The following is a 25,391-nucleotide window of genomic DNA, read 5'->3' as shown; positions in this document are numbered from 1 at the left end:
CTTGGACGATTTCCTGTGCCAGGACTTGGGGCTGGCTGAGGCCCAGGCCTTTGCGGACGATCTCATTGTTACTATTGAGGCAGATTCCAGAGTCCAACTGGAAAACATCGGCAATGAGGCAATGCAGAAATTACAATACTGGGCCACAAAAAACCAGCTAAAAATTGCACCGACGAAAACCATATCCATCTTGCTGAAAGGAACTCTTCAGGTACAGCGTCCGCCCCAAATAAAAATAAATGGCCTGACCATCAAACTCACCAAGCAAATGAAGTACTTAGGAGTTATCTTAGATAATAACCTATCCTTCATACCTCACCTGAAACACATAAGAATGAAAATAAGAAGATACTCAGCCCTAGTGGCTAGGATTACGAGGAAGGATTGGGGACTGAAAAAACGAACCCTAATGCTATATTATAAGTCAACCTTCATTCCAGCAATAATCTACGCAGCTGCAGTATGGTACACCAAAACATCACTGGTAACCAACAAGAAAATCCTGGATATGACACATAGGACCATCCTATTGACAACCACACGAGCTTGCCGCACGGTAAGCACACCTGCACTGCAGGTGCTTGCTGGCGCGCTACCCCTGGATTTAGAAGCTGTGAAAGCAGGACTGCTCTACTTGCACTCAAAGGGAGTGGCCGCAAATCATCAGGACTTCACAATCAACCCAGCAAGCAGTCAAAAAACGGAAAGAGCCCGACTACAGACCTACCTCCTTCAGGAGTGGCAGCAAAGATGGACAGTGACGACAAAGGGCGAGATCACTCGTAAATTCTTTCCAGAACTGAACAAAATATACCCAAGGCAACCGGGTTGGTTCTTCCCGGGCTTGCACCTGACCTCATTACTCACAGGACATGGACCCTTCAACCAGAAACTGTTCAGCTTCTGCCTCGTCGATGACCCAAATTGCACGTGCGGGGAGGTCGAAAGCTGGGACCACCTGCTTTACGACTGCCCACAATACGAAGACCTCAGATGCACCCTCATCACGAAAATCCATTACCTCCCCAAAGGACTTGAACATCACTTCATTGACACGGAAGAGGAGTACCGAGCGCTCTCCCAGTATGCACAGGACCTCTTCACAAGGAGAAGGGTGTTAATTGCTATACATCGAGACTGATAGTACAGTAACATAAATCGCATAAGACAGAGACAATTCCTGGAAAAGAAAACTGTGGAAGAAAAGAAAATGAACGGAAAAGAAAGGAATAAAGAAAATAAGGAAAAAAGAAGAAGAAAAGAGAATCAACGGAGAAAAAAAAAAAGGGGGGGACAGGGATTGCCTCATGAGTGTCCCAATCTGAATCAAGTGGACAAGAATAGAGACAACAAACTGCAGCCTAGCTCCCAAAGCCTCACGGCAGCCTGAAGAGGGCACCCTAGCCCCCTTCACCTTTAAACCCTACTCCCCCGGGGAGACGATTCTCTCGTCGCCCCCCCCTCATTTCCACTCTGGTGGGGCATGGGCATGCCACACTAAACTTGGGGCTGTCTTCCCTATTGGCTCCATATTTCTGTCTTTCTCCCCCAGACTTCAGCCTTCCCCCCCTCTCTATCTTCACGCTAGCGAAGTCCCACACACCTAAATTTAAATGCATCCAAAATATCTTCACCCACGTTCTGGCCCAATTCAAGCGACGTCAACCCCACGATTGACGTTGGCACATGTATGCACGTTGTGTGTACATATATGTGCTTGTATACATGCATATATGCATGCAATATAAATACATTCTTTTTTTTTTTTTTTTTTCTTATTATCCTTTTATTTATTTATCCTTTTATTATTATTTTATTTCTTTATTTATTTTATTTTCTTTTATTTATTTATTTATTATTATTTTTTTTTATTATTATTATTATTATTTATTTATTTATTTATTTTTTTTTTTTTTTTTTTTTTTTTAGGTCCTAGCCACTGAAATCTCAGGAAATTAGGTGGCAGGACCTGCCAGAGTAACTTAAGTCTACTGGGTTCCTGGTCTGCCTCCACGGGGCTAAGGTGGGGCAACGTTGGGCCTCAGCAGGGGTCCAGCGGCTAAACGACCAGATGAACAACGGTACACGGCACTACACATATACAATATCCATACACTTTTAAATCTCTGGCATTTCCAGTGAACTGGTACACCCACAATGAAAACTACGCGGAGATGGGGGGAACCCCTGGTGCCGTCTGACACTAAATACACCTTACACCTTACACCTTACAAATAACAACCAAGTGCAACAGGGCTACCATTTAAGAACGCACAACTCCTCATATCTTGATACGGGTGGTATCGCAGCTGACGAACGAACCGGTTCAATTCTTGTCAGCAAAAAAAAAAAAAAAAAGGTACTGTTGTAGTGGGCTCAGAAGCACTGACACTGGATAGTGGTAGTGTTGGGGGGAAGTTTTCTTGTCTGATGAATTTTCTATTGTCTCATGTTTTATTTGAGCCAGCGAGTTATAAATTACTGTAATAAGTTACCTACATGGGTGGTAGAGGCTAACAATTTGGGAAAATTCAAAGGTCAGCTGGATAATTATCTATGGGAGGAGGGAAACGCTTAGGTTTCCATTTCCTTTTCTCTTATTTATTAATTATTATTGTTTTAATTTTTTTTCTTATATTATTTTATTTATTTTATTATTGTTATTTATTTTATTATTTTGGCTGGTGCAGCATAAACCATAGGCTTCCTTGCACCATGTGGCCATTGCTACTACTAATACTAATGTTGAGAGGACCACAATATGTAAAACTGAGCATGAGTCTGTTTACCCATCCTGCCAGGTGTCAACAATGTAAGTTGGTGTGGAAAGTGCTTTGATACCAGTGGGACAAAATTTGGTTGTTAATTTAAATTGTTTTTGACCCTGTGCATTTCCTTCCTGGATGCACTGCAGCCACAAAGGGAATACTAAATAGCAATACTAAAACCTAAGTGTCTTCAACAGATTCTGCAGGCTTTAGTTTTCTGTTCGGTTTTGGCAATAATATTACATCAGATCCTCCTTGCAAAACAGTTGCTATTTTAGGGTGAGATCTATGTTGGCGAATACCCTTGAGCTTAGGAGTCTTATGCCACATTGAACTATGTTCGTTTAGTAAATAGTTGAGTAGATTTAACTCATATAGTAAGCGCAAATGTTAAGAGTTAGACGATTGTGTACTATGGCATACTATGTATTGTAATGATATTGTTTTTAAGTTGCGTTAGTACGTGTGCATAATTCGCCTATTTTATTCGTGTCATGTCCATCCGTCCGCATATAATAACGATTCCCAGTGCATGCATTTTCATGAAGTTGTATATATTTCGCTCTGTTAGAACGATTTGTTGACCCTTCCAAAATTTCATTGAAATCAGACTGATGGAAATCCAACAATTATCATTTACCTTTTTCATACATATTCACCGCTATCCATATATTGTAGCTGAAGCACTGGATATTATGTTTGTACCATGCATATGTCGGAGGAATGAATGGGTACCGTGGAGGATGCGCAGATGCGAAATGTTCTCCATTCGCACATAAAGTCGTTGATTTTGCCCCCATTTTTTGTTATAAATCATGAATTAGTACTCTTTGCGAATGCGCCTGAAATGTAATTTAGCAGATAGTTAACTAACTTGTTTAATGATTATCTTTGTGCATAATTGTATATAATATGTAAATATTGTATTTCGTATTGCGCTGTGGAATGTAACCTGCATCTCCCAGCTGTAAAGGGGCATATCTTCGGAAATTAATAAATCTCTAGACTTTGTAATACAAATGATAATATTTCTATGAAATAGCGAGCCCTCAAATAATCGTGGCCTGCTGGTAAAAGAGGTTGGAGAACTTTGTTTTTGTGTGACGTTTGCGAACGTTAGTTTCAGATAGTTTTATTTAATCCAGTTAGTCCGCAGTAACGAAGTAAGGTTCATTGATAACCATTTTCATCTTAAAAGGCTGTTGTGATTACTATAACAAAGTTCTGTTGTTTGTCAGCTGTTCATTTGAACCTAATAATCAGCTAACATCACTTATTGTCAAAGTCTAGAAGACAATTTAATTTATCAACTTAGACATTACCAAGTATTTTTTTTTTTAGTAATTACATCTGGCTATATAGGTTTAATGTCTGATGAAACAGGAACTTAACACAGTTTGTAGAAAGTAATTTTATCCTCCATGGGGAAGACATAAGATAAAACAAAAAAAAGTCAGAGCATGGCAGCCAAATTCCTTAACACAGTAGTTTAACCAAGCGTGTTTTTTCCGCATGATCTCTTTCTCTCGTCTACAGAAACCGGTTCATTTTTATAACCAGATAAAAAAATACTTTAAATCAGCTTCACTTGCATAATAAGAAATTTAAAAGTTGAGTGATCTATTACCTTCTCGAAGCAAAAGTTTCACTAGTTTGAGTAAAATTATGAATAGCCTCTTGTGATTGGCGGAATAACTTTTTAATTCCGGAATTTTTATATTTCTGAAATGTAGTAAAATGCAATATAACCGAATATGAAACACAGTCGAGACTGATTTCGAAGCGGTTGCGAAATGAATTGGCTCGGATAATGCCAAAATAAAAGTAAAACTTGTAAAAGTCACGAAAATTTATTTACATACAAACTAATTTATTTATATACAAGCTAAGGTATATTTATATTAACTATAAAAGCATACTACAGAGTGAGAAGATTAATACATGGATATTATATTTTGAAAAAAGGAAATCGGTGAAATTCTCTTTTCCCTTGTTTGTGTTATTAGGAATGGTACTACGTAAATTTTCAAGTATCGTGTTGTCAGCGAGGGAGACGTCTCCCCGCCCCCCATTTTATGAGCTTAAATATTTTGTTCAATAGAAATAAAACGTGTTTCTTAATGATTAATTTATGACGCTTACGCCTTAGAATTTGTTGTAAACACATTCACAGAAGAGGTGCCAATTCGCGGACTCCACCTTACCTTGCCAAGGTGTTAGAAATTCCTGAGCTACAGCATCAGCGAACAAGCAAGTACCTGCCCACGGTATTCACATCATGCATCCCTTGTACATTGGATGCATGATGATTACCGGTGATTGGACATATGATAATGACATGTGACAATTGTCTGATGATCGCATCAGACAGTTGTCACCTGTTTAAACCATCGAAAACAGGAGTCATTAGAACTTGATGGTTTACCGCCTTGCACACGTACGAGAAACATTACAAAAAAAAAAAAAAAAAAGCTCATCTTGGACGTCTCAAGAATCTACTGAGAAAGAGGGTAGGTCGCTGTGCTAAGAAATGACGTAAAAGGTCCTTGTAGTATAAAGCTGTGAGGTATATTATGTCTGGAGCAGCAACACATTTGTTTTTATCTGATTTGCCCTCGTATGTTTGGCTGTCGTACATTTTTCTTTCTCATCAGCAGCAGTACCGTGAAAAACAGTTTTATTTGCAGTTTTGAATTGGCGCAAACACTTTTTTTTCTTTTTTATCAAAACGGAAATGGCATTTTCTCTATTTATAAACGTGGTAGGCGATATTTGCTATAGTAAAATTGATCGTAGACCTATCGATTACAAGTGTATACCATTGGGAAAGCGTAAAACTCTTAAAAGCTCTGAGCTTATGTGAAACAACCCCACTCAAGTTGTATATTGATAGATTAGATGAAGACATGTTTTAAGATATAAAAGATAGCATGACTTCCTGTAATCGTTATCTATGTAAAGGATTTTACACAGATAGCTGGATGGTAGTTATTTGGATACGTATAAAGCTAAGTAATTCCGCTTTTTCTGTCGTTTTTCTCCCAAGAAATCAATCGCGTCCGTTAATATTCAGCTTCTTTTAGAATTTCCGAACCATCATTTCCGTAGAAGCAGCTTCCTGTAATATAAAGAATGAGTATCGTTATCAGACCTGGAAACTGATCATAAAGTGACTGCTGCCATATTGAACCTAATACAGCTTTTCGGTTCTTTATGCCGCTCGCTATTATGTCTAAATAGTCCCTCCTTTATTCTCACTGTGGCTCTTATCGCAATCCTTATCTGCGATGGTGCCGCGCTCTTGTTACCGTTGATGATAATGGAACGGAGGGATGCCAAATGAAAGGCAACATATTTTGCTAAGCTCTGTTGCTTATGATGAGTAGAAAGATTATATCTAAGGGTGGCGGGTTGGAACTCATTTTTGATCTCCCGTTAAGAAAAAAAAATTATATTCGTTAGTTTGTCCCAAAACTTAAAAGTAGGTACGGGTGTATGTTTTTGTTGTTACCATTGTCTCAAGAGAATAGCAAATTAGTAGGATTTAGGCTGTTGAAATGTAAACTCGCAATTTATGTTCTTTCAAAAAATAGATATTCCTTTATTTATTACAAAATTTGTTTTTCGCCTACTTTTCCTTCTTATATTTAAAACAAGTAATGTAAAAATTTTTTTTTTAAAGTCAATTCCTACTTAGGTCAACAACGAACTTTCGACTTCAAAAATTTATCAAAAAATTATTGATTTTCGCAAGAATTGAACTCGCATTCTTCACCTTCACGTGAAAAATACTGAAATCCTTGCATTTTACCGATTGAGCTATTGCCTGTTGATTTCAATTTTATTCCTAAATTTATATCCTGCTAAATATCTTATATAAGAGAAATTTTTTTCTCCCATATAAAACTAAAATTAATTAATGAATTAATATTTGAAAAAAACTGTATTAACATCAAGTGTCATCCACTACAAGTTTAAAAAAATGTATTTGAACTTGAGTGGATGAATAAAAAGTATTTTATTAACGATTGAAAATTTGAACAAGATATATAAATATATATAGGGAGAGTGTGAACTAATAGTAGGGATTGAAAAATAATTCTGTTTCGGGGATCTTTCTTTAGACTGAATTACGAGAAAAATTTAAAAAAAGGGACTCATAAGAAATTACACTATTTAATTGAAGGTATTGAACACGTGGAACCAAAACATTTGTTTTGCGTTCATTGTCTCTTAATCGCAAATAATGATACATTTCAGTATACGGTCTGATATCAGTCTGTTCCCGTACACCTATTGATCATAGTTTGGCACCTCCGATTTAAATAATTGCTAGCTAGCGAACACAAATTTAGACAAAATTACAATTTTTTTAGTGGGAGGGATGGGCGCAGAGAGAGAGAGAGAGAGAGATCTTTAAAATTGAATAAAGATAATCACAGTAGTTTTCTACCGTTTTTTTTTTTTTTTCTTTTTGTACAGTTGCCATCTCATTTCATTATTCTAGTTTCAAAACTTAAAGGAAATACATCATTAGAAAATTCAATTTTAGGAGGCATTCTCAGACCCTCCCACTGGATCCCTTTGTACCGAAGTTAGCGCGCTAACAAAAAGATCGGTTATATAAATAGGCCTATATTATTTTCCCTGAAAGCATATTTTGCGTAGTTATTCTGAGTATAGCTGGGGAGCAGGTTTTTTTTTTTTTTGGTGCATCGATTTTTAGCCAAACTACTGCTATACAAGTATGTCCTCGTGGAGCGACCTGCTTGTTGCAACCTCGAAAGACACTCACGGGTGTCTTTCTATCATTTTGGAGAATCTCAGTTCAGTTCCCTTTGACGACTGGAGGAATTTCTGAAGCCCTCTTCAACCGAAGCTGCAGGTAGTCTATCTCAGGTGGAGGGAGTACGGTCCAGATTTCACAACCCGTACAAATGTACATCTGAGTGCACACTTATACAAATACACAAACCGGTTATTGGCGACAAGCTTCGGTGCCGTAAAAATAATTATTTGAAATGTAAATAACTATGAGTAAAACCGTACTCTGCGCCTGAGATCAGCTAACTACTATCGCGTTCTGGTGAGGCATGGGCATGCCCCACTGAAAAACGGGGGGTTACCTTCCCTATCGACCCCGAATCGAGAATTATGAAGCTTTTCTCAGACCCCATAATTTAGATGAAGTTGTTTTCATTTTTCTAAGAAGGTGAATTTTTTTTAATTTATTTATTATACTAGGCGTTCCCTGCCAAAAACTGGCATCCCCCCCCCATCATACAATACTGTACTTAGAGACAAAGAGAGATGAATCCACTGATACAGTATACACAAATACGTATATTTAAAACTCAGATCCAGTTAGTCCAGTTCAGCAAAAGACGCTCAGGAACTACAACCCCATTAGATAGGAAGCTTACTAAAACGCAGTCAGTGCATCTATTATATGCCACGAGAAAGACTAATCCACGTAAGCTGACTTAAGTCCAAAGAAGTGATGGGTTTACCAAAGATGCGCTGTCCATATGAGGTACATTTTGGCAGACTGAAAACACTGTTAACAGCAAGTACAGATAAACCAAATGAAGTCCACCCCCTTCATCAGCAGTCCATTAATTATACATGATTACTAAATCAGAATATAGTCCAAGTTGCTCATTGCAGCGCACAACTCAACATAGGAAATGCAACTAGATTAATAGCAGACATTGGGAGTTGAGGAAGGTAGAGCAGGGTAGACTCTCACCAGTAATCAGAACAGTACCCACATCCTTCTTATACTCTGCTAATAAATGTTAATCTGTTTTAATGCACAGCCTGCAAAGCCCGCACAGATTACAAGCCAATGTGTTGCTCCAATTAGAGTTTTTTTTTTTTTTTTTTAAATCAGGCGGTCCCTGTCCAATTTGGGCAACCTCCCCATATATTTACGATATTACAGATACAATTCATAATATCGTACAGTGAATGAAGTAAATCCATTCGAAGTAGGCAACAACGTCTACAGTCTATCCGCACAAGAACCCGACAAGATGTCTTTTTCAGTGAAACGATTTGGGCGTCATTGCCTACACAGGATAAGCTCCCGCCTATAATTAGAACGGTACTGCACATCCTGCGCCTATCCTGTTGAAATATTGAAATCCGTTCTAATGATTAGTCAGCCTGGTTGTTTTTCAGTCAACCAGAAGACCTCATTACACGATAGAGCAGACGAATAGACAATGTGGTGTGGCATTTTGAGTTGGATTGCGTTGTTTAGAACAAAAGGACGTCTTACAATATTCATGGTCTCAGTTATAACCTCGGCGATCTCGATTTCCAACTGTCAAGCCCCACTTATTTTTTGACAGATCTCAATTATCAGTAGCCTCAACCATTCCTCATCTCATTTGTTCTGATTATTCACGCTATGATGCTTTCCAATTTAAAGATGGTACTTGTGCGTACCTTCACGCTGACATTCCTTGTCAAAGAATTCTTAATCTGACATTTCTTCTTTTTGGTCATTTCGGCTTAAAATCTCTTTATGATCAACCTTGACTTAAAATCTCTATTCCATCCTACCATTTGTTGACACTATTGTTCTCCCGACTTTAATTACTTATAGCTTTTTTCTTCTATTTTAACTCTTAACAAGTTTATTCAGTCTAACTTTGATAAGTGAAGTAATTTCCTGTGGAAATTTTAATATTCGAAGTTCCCGTGGACTTAAAATTTTAGTTATGTGCTCAGCTGGTATAGATGCTAAGTCTGTGTTTTTTTTTTTTTTTTTTTACTTGTTTCTTTACCTCTAGAATAACAGATAATCTTGACCAAAAACTGACACACTCGATCTTTTCTTCAAAACCAGCCTTTCATTTCAAAGTATACAGTTAACATGCTTCTCGTACCTCACACCATGCCCTCTTGGGTAGCACAGTTGGTACAATCACTATCCTCCCCAAACCTAGTGGAAAAGACCCCAGTTCGAATCCCATCAATGATGCGAGGAACTTTTATGGGTCCCCCCCCACAACGTGGTCGAGTTAGTCGGTTTCAGGCGGGGATAGCGTGGGTTTTTTTCCTCCTGAAAACTCAGAATTTTCGTCCAGCAAATAGCAAATCGGCCATAAAACACACGCAGTTTACAGACTTTGTATGTACGGGGTAATATGGCCTAATTGCTGATGCACCTAAAATACTACAGTAATAACTTCAGATCATAACACGGTGATAGTCTCTTCACCAATGCAGCCTCTATCCCATGATCATTCTTTCTCATTACAGAAATGCGAAGTCAGATTATTTGTAGGTTACCCACCTTCTTCCTTTGATTGGATTGCTGCTTAAAACCTCCGGATCCTAATACTTGTTCAGATTGTTCCAGTGAAATTATTCTTGTAGGAATGAATTCTTCTTTATTCTTCATTCTCATTAGTCCTATGTCTAAGCAATGATTTGTCAATAAATTTGTTAAGGCTGTTCAAGATAAGAATATAGCATATCCCAATTGCCTTCTGTTCAAACTTCCAGTTCACCTAAAGCTCGCAGCAATTGCCAACGAGTTATTAATAAGTCTAGACTCGATTTTGAAAAGGCTAAGGTTTTTTAAAATGGTATTCGAGCATTCTGTTCTATTGCCCAAATTATTATCCTCAGCTACTTTCCTTACACCTATATTACGTGCTCATCCAAAGATAAAGCTAACTTAACAGCACCTTACTTTTGCTCTAACCGTTATATTTATGAACTTGGTAAATATCCTTCTATCATACGGAATACACACATTCAGTATTCACCTTAGTTGTCCAACAGAGATATTAGAAGAATCCTGAACAATCTTAAAAGTTCTGTTAGTATTTTTCCACTTGTTCTTAAAACCTGTGAAGTAGCACAGTGAACTTCTGTTTTGTTTAACTTTTTTTTTTATATTCTGTTACTACACTGATGTTTTACTTTCTGCGTAGAAATTTGCTGATATTCAGTCATTTCCTAAAATAGTGACAAGTTCCATCCCTTCCAGTAATTCCATATCACCTACTTTACTCTTTCCAAAGTAAGCACCTGCTTTACTCTTTCCAAAGTAATGAAGAAATCCATTACTTTGAAAATTCTGCTGCTCACTTCTTAACCATAGAATAGGAAGGGATATGCTGTAACCATATCCTAATGAATTGCCTTTGGCATTAGTCTTTTCTTTTCTTTTTTTTTTTTTTTTTTTCAAATGTTGGATGACTACACGTAACTGGTTTTGTCCATCTTTCCTCATTCGCACAACTTCGTCGACTTCAAGACCTATATTAAAAAAGAATACGTTATTGAAATTGTATGATGCTTATCATCCCACGGTCTGTCTTAGCTCTTTACAAAGTAATTGGAGAAATATTTCTAATACTATGAGGAAACTTTCCATTGGATTATCGATTGGCACCGTGGGTTCGGTCAGTATCAATCCTCTGGTGATATTCTTGTTGATATACTGTACTAGTCATTCGCACTTCCTTATATTACTCTCATATTCAGACAAATGTCCACATCTGTAGTGGCGTTTCCAAAACTTCTCTAAAACTCGAATTTATCCAAATGAAATCAGTCTGTACATATTACACAGACGTCCTTTTTCTACTGTATTGCCTACAGATATTTCCTTGGCCATTGTTCTTCTGAATTAGCATCTGTAATTCCACCCCTTTCTTTCAAAGTAGTCCGTACATGTGCATCAACCTGTCAACATTCATTCACAGTTCATCTCCAAAATCAATCACTGAACTAACTTTTCCTCATTTATTCCCATATATTTCTGTTCTTTGGAACAACCTTGCTTCGCAGGTATTTCACAAAAACTGCAATCTACTGTTAATTTTTATTTGGAACGCTATTTTATTATTACCGTTGGCTTGACCGCAAAACTATCAGTGGTCAAACAAAAATAAAACAATTTTTTTTATTTTTAGGTTGTGCATATTATATTTATGCCTGAGAATAACTTACCCTGCCACTGTAGCGCATGTAGTCAACAAATGAAAAAATAATCAAAGAAATTAGAAATTCAAGTCCTACTTCATTAAGACTAAATATCTTTTGTTTTCCCTACCTCTATCTATACTAACGTGCTATACTAGAATACTACCGGTTCCAACTACCCTTTCTTTGGGAGCCCACCGTAAGATATAAAATTAAAAGCGTGATAGTGCTACTCAAACTTTGTTTTGACACCCAGAGTTCATTTCAAGTTTTGTAAAATGACTCATATCCTTCATGATATCTATATTATTAAATTCAGCAATTTTTAGACTTTAGTAATAGAATTGGCAAAAAAATTACTAATATTAAATAAATTTCCAATCACTCGTACTTCTGTCATTGCTAAAGAGTGATTATCTAATACCCCTTGAACTTAACTGTCTCTCTGCCTGGTCTGCTTTGGGAGGTAATTTATTCCAGTAATCTACAACACACTGCTGAAAAGGTAAACTTCATGAGATAACTAACTTTTGAAGGCTTGGTTCATCAGAAGCGTCAGATATACACCACCATCATTATAATATTGTTTATAATTTGAGCTCTGCTGTATTGTTTTTACAGTTTTACGTAGATAATTATAAATATAATATATACGATCTGAATATGCATTCAGATCGTATAAAAATTCAACTAAGAAGAACATCGTCATCAACGAACGTACGGTGGATGTTTGCAAATTTCGTGGCCTGAGTATGAAAGGCTTATTTGAGGAGTCTAGTAACAAGTTACTTTTGAACAAAAATGTTCAAAAGTAACCCTCTTTGGAATGCGCACTATAGCCATAGCAGCTAATGCGCTAGTAAACAACCATACCACACACACACACACACCCTTTGGAATCAATACACTTTTGACATCACTGGTGCAATGCTTTGATTCCAGCTGCGAAGAAAGTTTTCTTTTAGGCTCCAAGAATGCATCCACTGTAGCAGTGCAACCAGTGACAGACTTGTGAGTAGACGCGTTGCCCTGGTGGGAGATGACTCCTGAGTTTTCCAGTTTTTGATGTTTTCATGTAAATGCCTCAAGGTCTGAGTAATATGCCCCTGTGACTGTCTGGTCTTTCTGGAGGTAATAAACTAGCAACAATCCATCAGCATCCTAAAAACACCAATTCCATCACCTTGCAAGCGGAATAAACCGATTTGGCTTTCTTTGGAAGGGAAGAAAAGCTGTGTTTCCAATGTTTAGACTGCGCCTTTATCTCTGGCTGAAAGTGATGTACCCACGCGTAATCCATGGTCACAAACCATGCCAGGAAATTTGTTGGATCTGCTTGACAACAGTGCTTGACGCAGCAGCTCTTGTGCGTTTTTTTTTTTTTTTTTATCTGCTGTGAACAACTTTGGGATCCATCATGCTGACATTTTTTTTTTTTTTTTCATAGCGAGAATTGTGATGTGATACACATGTTCAGATGAGATTCTCAAGACTCTGGCAATGTACCAAACCGTCTCTTGTCGATCACCAGATCATGCACTCTGCTCAACACACATTCCAGTATTATCAAAAACTGGAGTGATGGACTTGCACAGCGTAACTCATCTTCTAGATTCTCCCTCCGTCGTTTAAATTCTGTTGCTCACTTCTTAACCACGGAATACGAATGCGCATTCTCCCTTATGTTGTAAACATATAGTCATGAATTGCCTTTGACGTTAGTCCTTTTTTTCCAAATATTGGGTGACTGCACGGTGACTGAGTTTGTCCATCTTTCCTCATTCACACAACTCTGCTGACTTCAGGACCTTCATGAAACTTGGCGATTACTATTTGAGTTGTTATGCATTAAGTACAGAGTTTTTTTAACATTGTATCCCCTATCCTTTCATACTCAGGCCACAAACTTTTCAACCCCTCTCTCTCGTACAGTATAAAAATTAAAATAAGAAAAAACAAAAAGCGTCACATATTTGTTTTTTCTAAAAACAAAAATCAAATATCACTTTGACTGCTCTAGGTCAGTGCAAGGATCCCTATCTGCCCTTTGGTTCTTCAGGCCCCGCATTTAGTACGTGCTGACAAACTTCAGTATTTAGTAGTGTGTCTCTAAGCGGGGGGGGGGGGGGGAGAAGAGAGCCAACAGAGTGCAGATTTCTAGGCAGTAATTCGAAACGTCACATTTTAAAGAGAGGCTCACCTCTTAAAACAGACCTTCGGCTTGCCTTACTGCGGTTTGAGTTACATATACAGTAAAGGGGCGTCATAATTCCTGACAGTCTGCGAAATACTTATGGTTATGCTGTGTTATGGTGATATCTTGGAGTTCCACTGTTTACGCTACAATAATCAATGTAGCTATGGATTATTAATCGAAATTGGGTAAGTTTTAATTTTTGTGCGAACATATAAAAGTCATGATATATGTTAAAGCTTATGTAGTTATAATTTATATATTCCTATACTAAATTTATTACATTGTTTTGTTACATTTTTTATGCAGTCAATATTACAATTTTATCCAGTTTGCGGCAAACTGAAGATTTAAACAGAAATCATATATTCGGGTTATTATTTTCTTAACTTTCGTAAGGGATCTTAATGATCTATATTTGTATTATTAACCTCGGTTTAAAATTCAGATTAATCTGGGATGCAGTTCTCGATAACCATGTTTTTTTTATATGCTGTTATAAATTCGTTTTTATATGAATAGATTGATGCACACAGTTTATCCTATGTTTGTATCGAAGAAATGAGAAATTTAACATGGCAATCCTTGATCATAAGCATATTTTTAACCTCGAGGGTCGAAGCGGGAAGGAGTAAGGATATTTTCAAGCAAAACATTTCAGACGGCTCCTGAATTTTTAAAAACATTCCTTAAAAATACTGCCAATTACAGTGAGACGAACAGATTCGCAATTGTCTACTGTGATGTTTAGTGTAAGCTGCCCCGAGAAGTTTGTTTGTTTATTTATTTTTTTATTCACTCGCTTGCTTCATTCACAATTTGTTATATCATGTGAGCACCCTTCAATTTCAAATGCGATTTTATTTTTTCACCTTTACGTGAGTTGTTAAAATTTCACTTTTCGTGATTAAGCCGTTTGGTCTGTTACTTTGTGCTTGTTCTCACACCTTCAGTATTTTGATCTCTGTTTCAAATCAAGATGTGTGTTTTTTTTCCCCCTCCCAAAGGTTAACTTTTAGAGCATAATTGTTCATATTTTTTTCATTAGCCACTAGTAATATTTTATAATTCTTATATTTTTCTAAAAAAATTCCTTAACCCGATTAGATGAAGATATGAAGACTATAATCAAGGTGCCAAGCTCGTGAGCTTGTCCTCAAATATGTGTTGCTCAATTCTTACAACTTTACTGCCTACAAGTGTTTACAGTTTCTTACGTAAAGAGGCGGCATTAGCTTCATACAACGTCCATAAAAATTTGGCTTGCTCTCTATATATATATATATATATATATATATATATATATATATATATATATATATATATATACTGTACAGTAATACCCCGAAGTTACGCGATAGGTGGGTCCGACGAAAATCGCGTAAGTCGAATTCGCGTAAGTCGGGGTACAACTTTGCATATAAATACATATAAATTTTGCTTAATTGGGACCAAGGACTAACAAAAACACTAGTTTAGAAGAAAAATATTAATAAAATTGCAGTTCTTTATACATACTAATACAAAATATGTATTAAAAAAACAAATGACTTACGTTAAAAAGTTATTTCGATGTCGATGGCTTCATAAAATCTAACAAATTCGTCTGACGACACAGCGCGTTCTTTTTTTCACGCAGAATTTCTTCGTAGCAAGCTAATAATTTTTTTATTCCTTGCTTTGTAGCTATAACGCGTTCTTCGTTGGAGTCTATGTTTTCTAAAATTTTTAAGCCCTTTACAATTGAGCCCTTTTCAATTTTCAACCTGTCAAGTTTGCAATTGTCATGTGCTTTTCGCCGTTGCTTCATTTAGGCCTGTAGCACGTGTAATATCACATGGTCTTTCATTTCGCTCAAAGCGTTTCACAATTTCATATTTTTTTTCTCTATCGACAGAGGCGGACTGGCAATAAGCCTTACCGGGGAAACCCCGGTGGGCCAGTGTGACTTTGGCCATAAACCATAGTATGAGGCCACTATAAATTTTCCCGGGTAAGAATTTTTGACCCAGTCCGCCTCTGTTTATCGATAATTGCTTTTCTTTTTCTCTCTGAATCTGCAGTGTCTTCACCAGGACGCTTCCTTTTCATTTTTAGGGAATAAAGCACAATTACAAAACGAGGAGGCACGCTTGATACGCATAAACAAAGCTGCGCGCATGTAGCAACTGAATAAACAACACCATAAAGGCAGAGATACACTATTAACACCTCACATTTCTAGGGGTTACTACCATAAAACAATAAAAATCCAGTTGCGTTTCTGCTAGTGGAATCTGTTATAAACTGGTAGTAAACTCGATCTAATTGCATTTGCGATTATACCGATAGCTGGAATTGGGTTGGTTTTTACGTTATTATGGTGAAAGTGTGTTTCCCCTTCACTGATATAAAAAACATAAAAGCAGCAAAGTTGAATTTTGTTCATCTTTCGCTCTCAGTCTCCACCGTCGCACCGTATATCGATAACATATGAAAAACGACCTTGAAGATAGTGGGCGGCAGCGTTGCCAAACGAAAAAATCAGGAACCGCGTAACTCCGAGTTCGCGTAAGTCGGGGTAGCGTAAGTCGGGGTATTACTGTATATATTGGTATATAACGCTCCACCCCAAATGTGTGCTCATAACCTTAAGTGTATTATATCTGTAGAATTGCATCTTCACTTCTGATGACAGGACCGATTTGTAGGTTGCGTAGGCTGAAAAACCAGGAATAACTCACGGAGAAAACCCCTGCTCCCTCCACCTGAGATTGGCTAACTACAACATCGAATTAAAGAGGACTTTAGAAATTTCCCCAGTTGTCGACAGGAATCGAACCCAGACCTCTTCAAACGAGGGACAGATGACGATGTATCATGCTAATTAGGTTGCTGTGAAGGGCTATGAATCTTGCTAGTCCTGAAAGGGAGTATTATTATGCAAGAGCATATATGCATAATAGTGGGATTTGAGAATCCCAAAGATACTAATTCTTTGTTCCGCGAATCCTTATGAATTGTTAAATCTTTGTTATTGATAATTTTTCATGTTTTTCTCAAGGGTATTCTTCTCCTAAACTGTTAAAGGATACAGACATTTACAGATGTGATATACTTATGCCTCCTGGTTACAGTTGCCTTTGCGCTTACAGGAAAACAACTCCGTTCCTCCTTTAGCCTGTTGCTGTTGTGTATTTTGTTGCCTACCTATATATGTAATTTTAAGCAAGCAATGCATAAATAATTTTAAGATACGCTGAAAAATTTAAGTATTTTACACTAGCATGATGACAAGTGAAAATGTTTATTTCTACCGTATATTTATTACCGTAATGTTTTGTTTATGTAATCTGAAATACAACATCCAAAGATCACTCAAAAATGCTCCTTCCGTCTCATTTTTGAATAAGCCTTCAAAAATGAGCAGTTTCTCTTGGTCTCTGGATATTTTTTTGGCGCATCGAGTACTCAAGTCATAGTATTCAATTCAGTTAATACGGTTTTGTCGTGCATTCTGTGTATACAGATGTGTGTTCACGAGCCGATTTGCATGTTTTGGTCTGAAAGCCCTGCTCCATCTTACGCGGATCAGCTAAATACAACCCCACTTGAAGATGCCTTTTGTAATTCTACCAGTTTCCGAAAAGATTCGAACCCAGGCCTCCCCAAAAGAGTGACAAATGGTGAAACCACTATATCAGGGTTTCAAAACTGTATAACTCACTTTCCTTTATTTTACCCTGCCACCTCACCTCTTTATTTTAGTTTAAAAAATTATATAGAAAATATATGGTCGGAAAATTCAGTTTTAGGAGGCCCTCTCACATTCCACAGGAAGCGAGCTTCTCTGGTTGAGAACCCATGCACTGTTGTCTCTGAGGATAGGCTATCTTAAATCCTACACTTTGTAATCTAATGGATTCAGAAATCTGGACTTCCTGAAGAACGATCTAAGGAAGCCGTTTCTCAGGGTTTGCGTTTTAAACCGGGTCAAAATTCAGGGGTTTTGCTACCTTCTCTAGAAAGTCTTGGTACGATTCTGCTCTTTTCTTCAACGCTTCAGACTTTGCTACCTTCTCTAGAAAGTCTTGGTACGATTCTGCTCTTTTCTTCAACGCTTCAGACTTGGGGATGGGGAAATCGTTAAAAGTCCTACGCACACTTATTCACAGATACAAATAATAAAATTTTTGTTATTTGGATCAGTGAATAAGTGCACTTGGGGGAGGGGGGATGGTGTTTTCCTTTCCAGTCACCTTGCAAAATGATCCTCGTTCCATTTTCGCGGATGTCTTTAACAGTTTTTCCTTGAGTTGATTGCATTATATATGATAGTTTAAGTTTCTCTTCAGGAGCGAAGATATTTTCATCCAAAAAAAAAAAAAAAAAAAAGGATCCTTTCGTTTGCTTGTGAAAAGGCGCTGTTTCGTTCAACACATGGTCTGTATTTCTCAGATAAATCTTCATCCTGAAGCCTCACTGAGCAGCTGACACATACTGATAATTATCGCTATGCCTCTTCTTTATCACCTTGTAGAACCCACACACATATGTAGATGACCAAGTCTAATAAGTATTAACATTATGATTTTAATAAATATTAACAATGATATCTGTTAACGAGGATTCAAAATATATATACAGTATATACACACTGGTGTTCAAAGAAAGTACATCACCTAGGAATTTCACATTTCTAATCCTGTTTTGCGATGGTATGTTACATTAATGACTAGCATCGCAAATAGAAATATAAACAAAAGATATTTATTAATAGTTAAGGCAAAGCTAAGTAATATTTCACAGGTGCTCTCAAAATATTCCAAAAATGAGCATTTTCAACCTTTATACAACAGTTTTGGTAAACACACGACAATTATGGCTGAAATGTTATCAGAAGCCCTCAATTTGCTTCAATTTTAAGTGGAAAACAAAGTGAAAAATTCATCAGGTGCAAACTAATATTTAGCTGAACCGCCTCTGGCCCTGATGACAGAAGCACACCGTTTTGGCATTGACAAGATCAATTTCTGAAGATAATCAACACGAATTATGGCTTCCTGAAGTTCACGAAGGGTCTTTGGTTTCTTTGTGGCAATCTGCAGATTCCACACGATGCCAACAGTTCTCTATAGGATTCAGGTCCGGGCAGATTCCTAGCCAGCTAAGTGTTCTAATGGACCGTTCTTCCAACCATTTTTCAAATGTAAACAAATGTAAACACATTACTGTCAAACCTCTAATTCAGAAATAAAGCTAAGGAACTACAGAAGTGCCTACTTACACTTTTCTCCCGATGACGAGGAGCAGAGTCGTACACTGAAAGATGCAGTTACTTGGCAAGTTAAAATGGTCTCTAATGGTTGGCAGCAATTTGCCTTCCAATATAGCCAGGTATCGATTGGTATTTACGGAACCTTTTATAAACTGCGGGTGACCTACTCGAAATGCACCCCCATATCATTTGGCTGGTAGGGAATTTCACTGTAGACACCATACAGTCTTGATGGTATTCTTCACCACGTATACGGCGAATCTTTGTCTCCCATCAGAGCCATGCAGGTTGAATTTCTTCTCATCCGAGAAAATAACTGACTTCCACTGCTCGGGGGACCATTTGACATGCTCCTTACACCAAATTAATCGGGCCTTTTTCTTTTTTTATGTAAGGAGGAGCTGCTTCTTAGGACGACGGGCTACAAGTCCATTTTTGAAGAGGCGTCTTCTGACTGTTTCTGCACTTGCTATTGCTTCTGTATGTTCTTCCCATTCTCTTTTCAGCTCAGACGAAGAAGCTTTACAGTTTTTAAGCCATAAGCGCTTCAAAACGCGCTCCTGTTTTGGCGTAGAAACTCGTTTGCGTCCGGTTCCTTTTTTCTTATCAGCAGAACCGAACCAGTAGTGTTGAGTTTGGAAAGAAATCTACTCACTGTCGACTGATTACAAGACATTCTATAAGCAATATGACGGGAAGAACATCCTTCCTCACGTAAAGCAACAAAAGCACTCTTTCTTCATGGCGTCAACTGCACGTAACTCGCCATCCTGACACAAACAAGGAATGACTGCAACTCTTGCAGAGCGTGCTTATATAGCCGAAAGTAACAGCTGATGCAATATTACGTCATGACCTACTCGTGTCAATCTTATCTGATGCAATTTGTAAGAAATGTTGCCATATACTTACGTTATTCGGACGAGAATTACAATTTTAAGGGGTGATGCACTTTCTTTGAACACCAATGTGTGTGTGTATATATATATATATTTTTTAAACATATCTCAATTTCCTGGAAAGACTATGCGTTACTTCCTAAAAATAACCTTATATTAAAAAAATCTATAAGAAAATCACACTTGCTCTAAAACCTTGTAAGACACATGAATTTCGGAATCTATAACAGCGAAAAAGTTGGCTGATTTGCATATTCATTATTCAACGCACAAATCCGTACTAATTCTGCACACTCACGCCATTACCAGATCTCAGCTTGTTCATATTCCTGTTTTTGTCGTAAGTTCGCCTGTCTAACAGCATTTACTGCACGACTCTATATTTTTAATATTAAATACAACATTATTTTAGTTAGCAGATGATGTTATTGTTCTTGAGATGGGAAGATTGAAGAAAATAATGAAACCAAAGTAGCCTTTATAATTTTCTCTGGTCTTTCGGTATGAAATTTTAACCGAACGAGGACAACGCAACCGTTACTTTTATTTTATTTTTTAATTATTTACTTTTGTTCGTATTTTAATCTTTCTTGTTTCTGTCTCCTGTGGAGACAGTCATAGCGATGTCGTGATCGCACTAAAGCGCTTATGATATTTTGTGAACGAGCTAAAAGAAATTAATTTGCATTTCAAAAATGCTCATTTGAAAATAGAACGCTGGGAGCACTTTTGGTCCATACTTAGTGAGACTTAGCGTCGAAACTGTTTCAACTAGAAACACAAAAACTGCGCATTATTTAAAGTTGGAAGAAAATAATGACATGTGTTCTCGATTTAAAAAGGAAACATTCTTTATGCGATCCGTCTTTTATTAATGACAGAATATAGCGTTTTAACCCGTAGCAATTTATGTGCATGTGTAATGGTTCTTCGTTAGCGTTTTTCATGTATTTCGCGTCTAATGATGTCTTTTGACTAACACCACAAAGTTTATTGTTTGTCGCATGGGACTAAACTAGCATTAGCATTTTTTTCCTGTAGCCTATGCGTGCCTCATTTTAAAGTCTGAGAAGAGCTATTAAGAAATCATTGCCGCTGATAACTGTCTGGTGGGATCTTGGCGAGGTAACTGTGATATAAGAGAGTTTTGTGCAGTGATTAGCTCGAGACTACAGCGAAGAGGTGGGGTAAGGGGTAGGGAAAAAGTTGTAAAAGTAGACTGAAAGAATGTGTTTAAGGAAGGAAAACTTGCAAAAAAATAAAATGCCTTGTCACTCTTACAGCCATGCTAGCTTAGTGGCCCGTACTGATAGCACTTAGTTCTCCCCACCCTCTACTGTATGTCTGTTCTTCTCTACAGTAGAGGGTGGGGAGAACGGCCTGGGTCCGAACCACTTCTGAACGAGAAATACTTTAGATTTTTTCACACCATGTCCAAATTAGTTGAACTTGGGTTGCGCAGTCTTTTCATTCTGCAACAAAAGTAAACTGACTACAGAAAAAACGCATTATGCATGTACAATATAACGATTGTACATTGTGTAGCCATTTTATTAGAACCTCGGAGGCTGGCTATATGCAGCCATCCGTACAAAAAATATGTAAATCGAAGAGGTCACATAGTATATGGCATGGTGCAGAGGGCTCTAAAAGCTGTGACTAACTTCCGAAATAAATGGAAGGAAAAATATAATGGAAAACATTAGTGAACAAACCCAACTGCTGCCGAAAATATAAAGTGACCGAATGAGACGCTCGACCTCTGGAGAAGATTTTCAGTCCAAACATTATCAGAACAATTAATCTCTGCATTTAATGCGGGAATGTCTTCTTGCAACATGAGAAGAACCTTACATAGAATGTACTATGGGAATAGGAAACCTTCACGGAAGGTTTCTTCTTCCCTGCAAAGAATGTAGGAACACGAAGAAGAAGACAATGTCATCCAGATCTCCAGATTTAAATTGGTTGTCAGTGGAATATATATCTTTTTTTTTTTTTTTTTTTTTTTTTTTTTAAGAGCATTATCAACTAAGGCCATATTGCTCTGGGGATATGCGGTGGTCATTCCCTGGCCTTTCCACATCTTCCGTATTTGGTGGTCACGGGCTCGAACCCCGGTCTAATCAAGAAGTGTATACTCCTGCCCACCTGGCTATGGAGGCGCCTTTATATCTCTTTGAACACCTTATTGCCTCCATTCCACGTCGTGTCAAATCACTGATCTTGAGCCAAAGCCGGTCCAACACAATTAACTTAGTCCTAATAAAGTAGCCAGGCAGTATACTGTATATTTTATCTGATGGTGTTCATTTGCCTCGGTGCTTGTTATGAATAAACATCTGAACCTAGCTTGCTCGTGCCAGGTATGAGTGGCTAGGTTAGGAAGCTCGCATCTGACGTATCATAGCGTATTATCCAATGGTGTCCTGATGCAGTTGAACCACCTGGTCATATCATCACCACTACTGTCATCAATTTCTCTCTGGGCCCACGAGTTCGGGGAGGGGGAATCGAAAAGAGAAAAATTAGAACGTTACACGAAAAAATTAAAAGGCTTTGCAGGACCAGAGTTCAAGCTTGTGATGATACGCCACATCAGTGCCATCCAAACGGGAGGGGGGGGGAAGCCAAGTACGCATGTGCATAGCCCGGATTCTCATAAAAACATTGTTATCTTGAAATTAATTTCAGCTCTGTTTTGAAAGAAGCTTAAATTCATAAAAAAAGAAGCAAAATAGCACAAGCATTGCATGAGCAATCTCATTCTGAAGTAAGAAAGAAAAGAAAATGAAATGTTTCATCTGCCATTACATTGCCATTCTAAAACCATGCAGTTCTAAGTGCATTCATTCCAGCTTGGACATTTCCAAAGGCTAGGCGATTAGGTAATCATTCTATTACAGTCTTTTCACGGTGACCTTAACGAGTTATTCTGGAGTAAGTACGTTTTGACTCATTAAATATACCGTTCATTGGCCTAGCATGTTGTCAATGAAATCCCATATTTTACGAGTCTAATTGGTTCATTCGGGATATTAGATAACAACTGCGCGCCCTTACTTGCAGTGGAATATATTAACAGCGTGAGTAATTTGTCTAATCTTATAAATATTATTTATTTTATTGAATTTTTTTTTTTTTTTTTTGTTTTGTTTATATTTGCTACGAAATTATCTGACTTGAAATGTTGCTTAGGTTAGTTATAAACTTTATATGCCGAGTCTCTCATTGGATCAGCGATGTTAGATCGTTATCACTAATTACTTAACGTGATTAATCGATTGCGTTAGGCTAATGAAGCTAAATGGAATCCGGTAGTTATATAATTTGACCTATTGATTACATTTCTTACATAGAGGTCAAATAAGGGGAAAAAATGAACATATACTGTACTCTCTCTCTCTCTCTCTCTTATAAATAATCTGATTCGATCAATGTGATGGATATTACATTCAATTTGATTTGCAGCACATCAAGCGAATGAAACTATTACATTTATGCTGTGTTCTGGCTGTTGCAATAATCGACTCATTCCTATTGCGATTGTCAATCATGGGTGTTGAAACATTGATTTCTGAAATAAGTTTTTCATTGTCTTGTAAATCCGTAGGCACTTAATAGCTAAGATTGTTATATTTATATTTAATTTATTATTACTACATTGTTATTAACTTGGATAAACTAATAAAAAGCTTTAAAGGAAACATAGAAATAAGGGTTGCAATAAAATATTTATTATAATCAATGTCGGTCATTATCAGAACAAGAAATGTTGATAAAGATCACAATATAGATCCTACTATTGTTTCATATTTTGACAAGAAACCAAACTGTGTATATTATCTGGTCGATAATATTTAGATATTATAGCGAATTATATAGTTTTATGTTTAATTCGCTAGTTATTTTTCGAATTTTTAAAATAGTTCCGTTGGATTATTAAGCACTTTATTATTGGTTAACACTTGAAGCACTTTATTGGTTAACAAATGAGTTGTTGTATTTGTAATTCATAATTTTTGTTGCTATGACTAAAAATGCATTATTTATATAATTTATTTTGTATATAGGTAAAAATGTACATTGTTAAGAAATTCGAAGTAGATGATGAATAAAGTCATTCATGGATCTTGGTCCTTAGAACTGGAACAGCCTTCATCGACAACCTAGCAGTTGCTCTCCGGGCCCCATGACCAAACGTTTATGCACTACTGCGTAAGTATAATAATTAAAATTTTTAAGTAGAAGGCAACGATAATTATGTCTCGTTTGAAATTTGTAAGGTTTAAATTATGCTAAATTTTATTTAGAAACATAGAATTTAAGTGAGATACCACTCCTCGCTTTGCTATTTAATAAATTCGCGTACAGAGATGTGCTGCCGCAGACTCAGTAGAGATCACATGAACCTGTTATATTTTAAATGGGTTATCGGATTTCTTGTTTAAATTTAGTTATATGTTATCATTGTTACGCACTTTTATAAACTTTATGAACAGTGGTACATTTACTATTTACATCTCTTTAGATCGTCAACCAAATGAGCTTAAATTCTCCACTACTCCCCAGCAAGGATCCGATTCTGAACGTTGACTATTCTAATTAAAAAAAAAAAAAAAAAAAGACTATGAAATTCTGAATGGCAAAAAATAATAATTAAAAATCCTGTCCCCGAAGAGAAGAATTTCTCCGCTTTTACCAGTGACGGGGATTAATTAACCCATTCGACAGTCTACTGTATCATATTAACAGATTGTGAAGATGATACAGTAGACTGTCGAAATAACGGCACCCCAAGTAACGGAACATTCGAGCTAACGGCACATCGAGATCAGGTGTTTATATACAGCGCAGATGTCTTGCAGTGCCGAAAAAGGGAAAAAAAAAAAAAAAAAAACCGGCAAGTTACGTGATTACTGTATTTGTTTACATTCGCCATTTTCAAAGCGAATTCTGTACTGATATCACGGATTATACCGCTGTTTTACATTTATTTTAAATTAAAAACTCCTCACTTTGGCTCCTAAAGTTAATAAACCTTATACAGAGAAGAAAAGAAAAACTCCAATTTCTGGGGAAAAAACTTTGCTATCTACTCCTGAGACCAACTAACTCAGCCACGGAGTGAAAAAAAAAAAAAAAAAAAAAAACATAAAAGTTCCTTGCGTCATCGACGGGCTTCGAACCCGGATCTTTTCCACCCGGTGTGGGGAGGACGGCGACTATACCACTGTGATACCGCGCAGATTAAACTTGATATAATAAAGAAAATAGAACGTATCGTCAACGTGTTTATGTTTTTTTATATGCAGTCAATAAAA

The 25,391-nt window shown here is 37.1% G+C and overlaps 1 long non-coding RNA gene across 1 annotated transcript in view; it reads left to right on the top strand.

Annotated features, from left to right (window-relative positions):
* LOC150088425 (uncharacterized) overlaps positions 1 to 24,279 on the top strand; it is a 127,084-nt gene extending 102,805 nt beyond the window's left edge. The window contains exon 3 of the long non-coding RNA XR_016546793.1: positions 24,141 to 24,279. This is a non-coding gene — a long non-coding RNA (uncharacterized LOC150088425). The remainder of the gene's footprint in view (positions 1 to 24,140) is intronic.
* Positions 24,280 to 25,391: the final 1,112 nt, after the last annotated feature.

This window comes from Mastigoproctus giganteus, chromosome 3, assembly GCF_048544385.1.
Source record: "Mastigoproctus giganteus isolate SK-2022 chromosome 3, ASM4854438v1, whole genome shotgun sequence".
Classification (NCBI taxonomy): domain Eukaryota; kingdom Metazoa; phylum Arthropoda; class Arachnida; order Uropygi; family Thelyphonidae; genus Mastigoproctus; species Mastigoproctus giganteus.
Note: the sequence above shows the minus strand (reverse complement) of the source record. Positions and strands in the feature narration are given on the sequence as shown.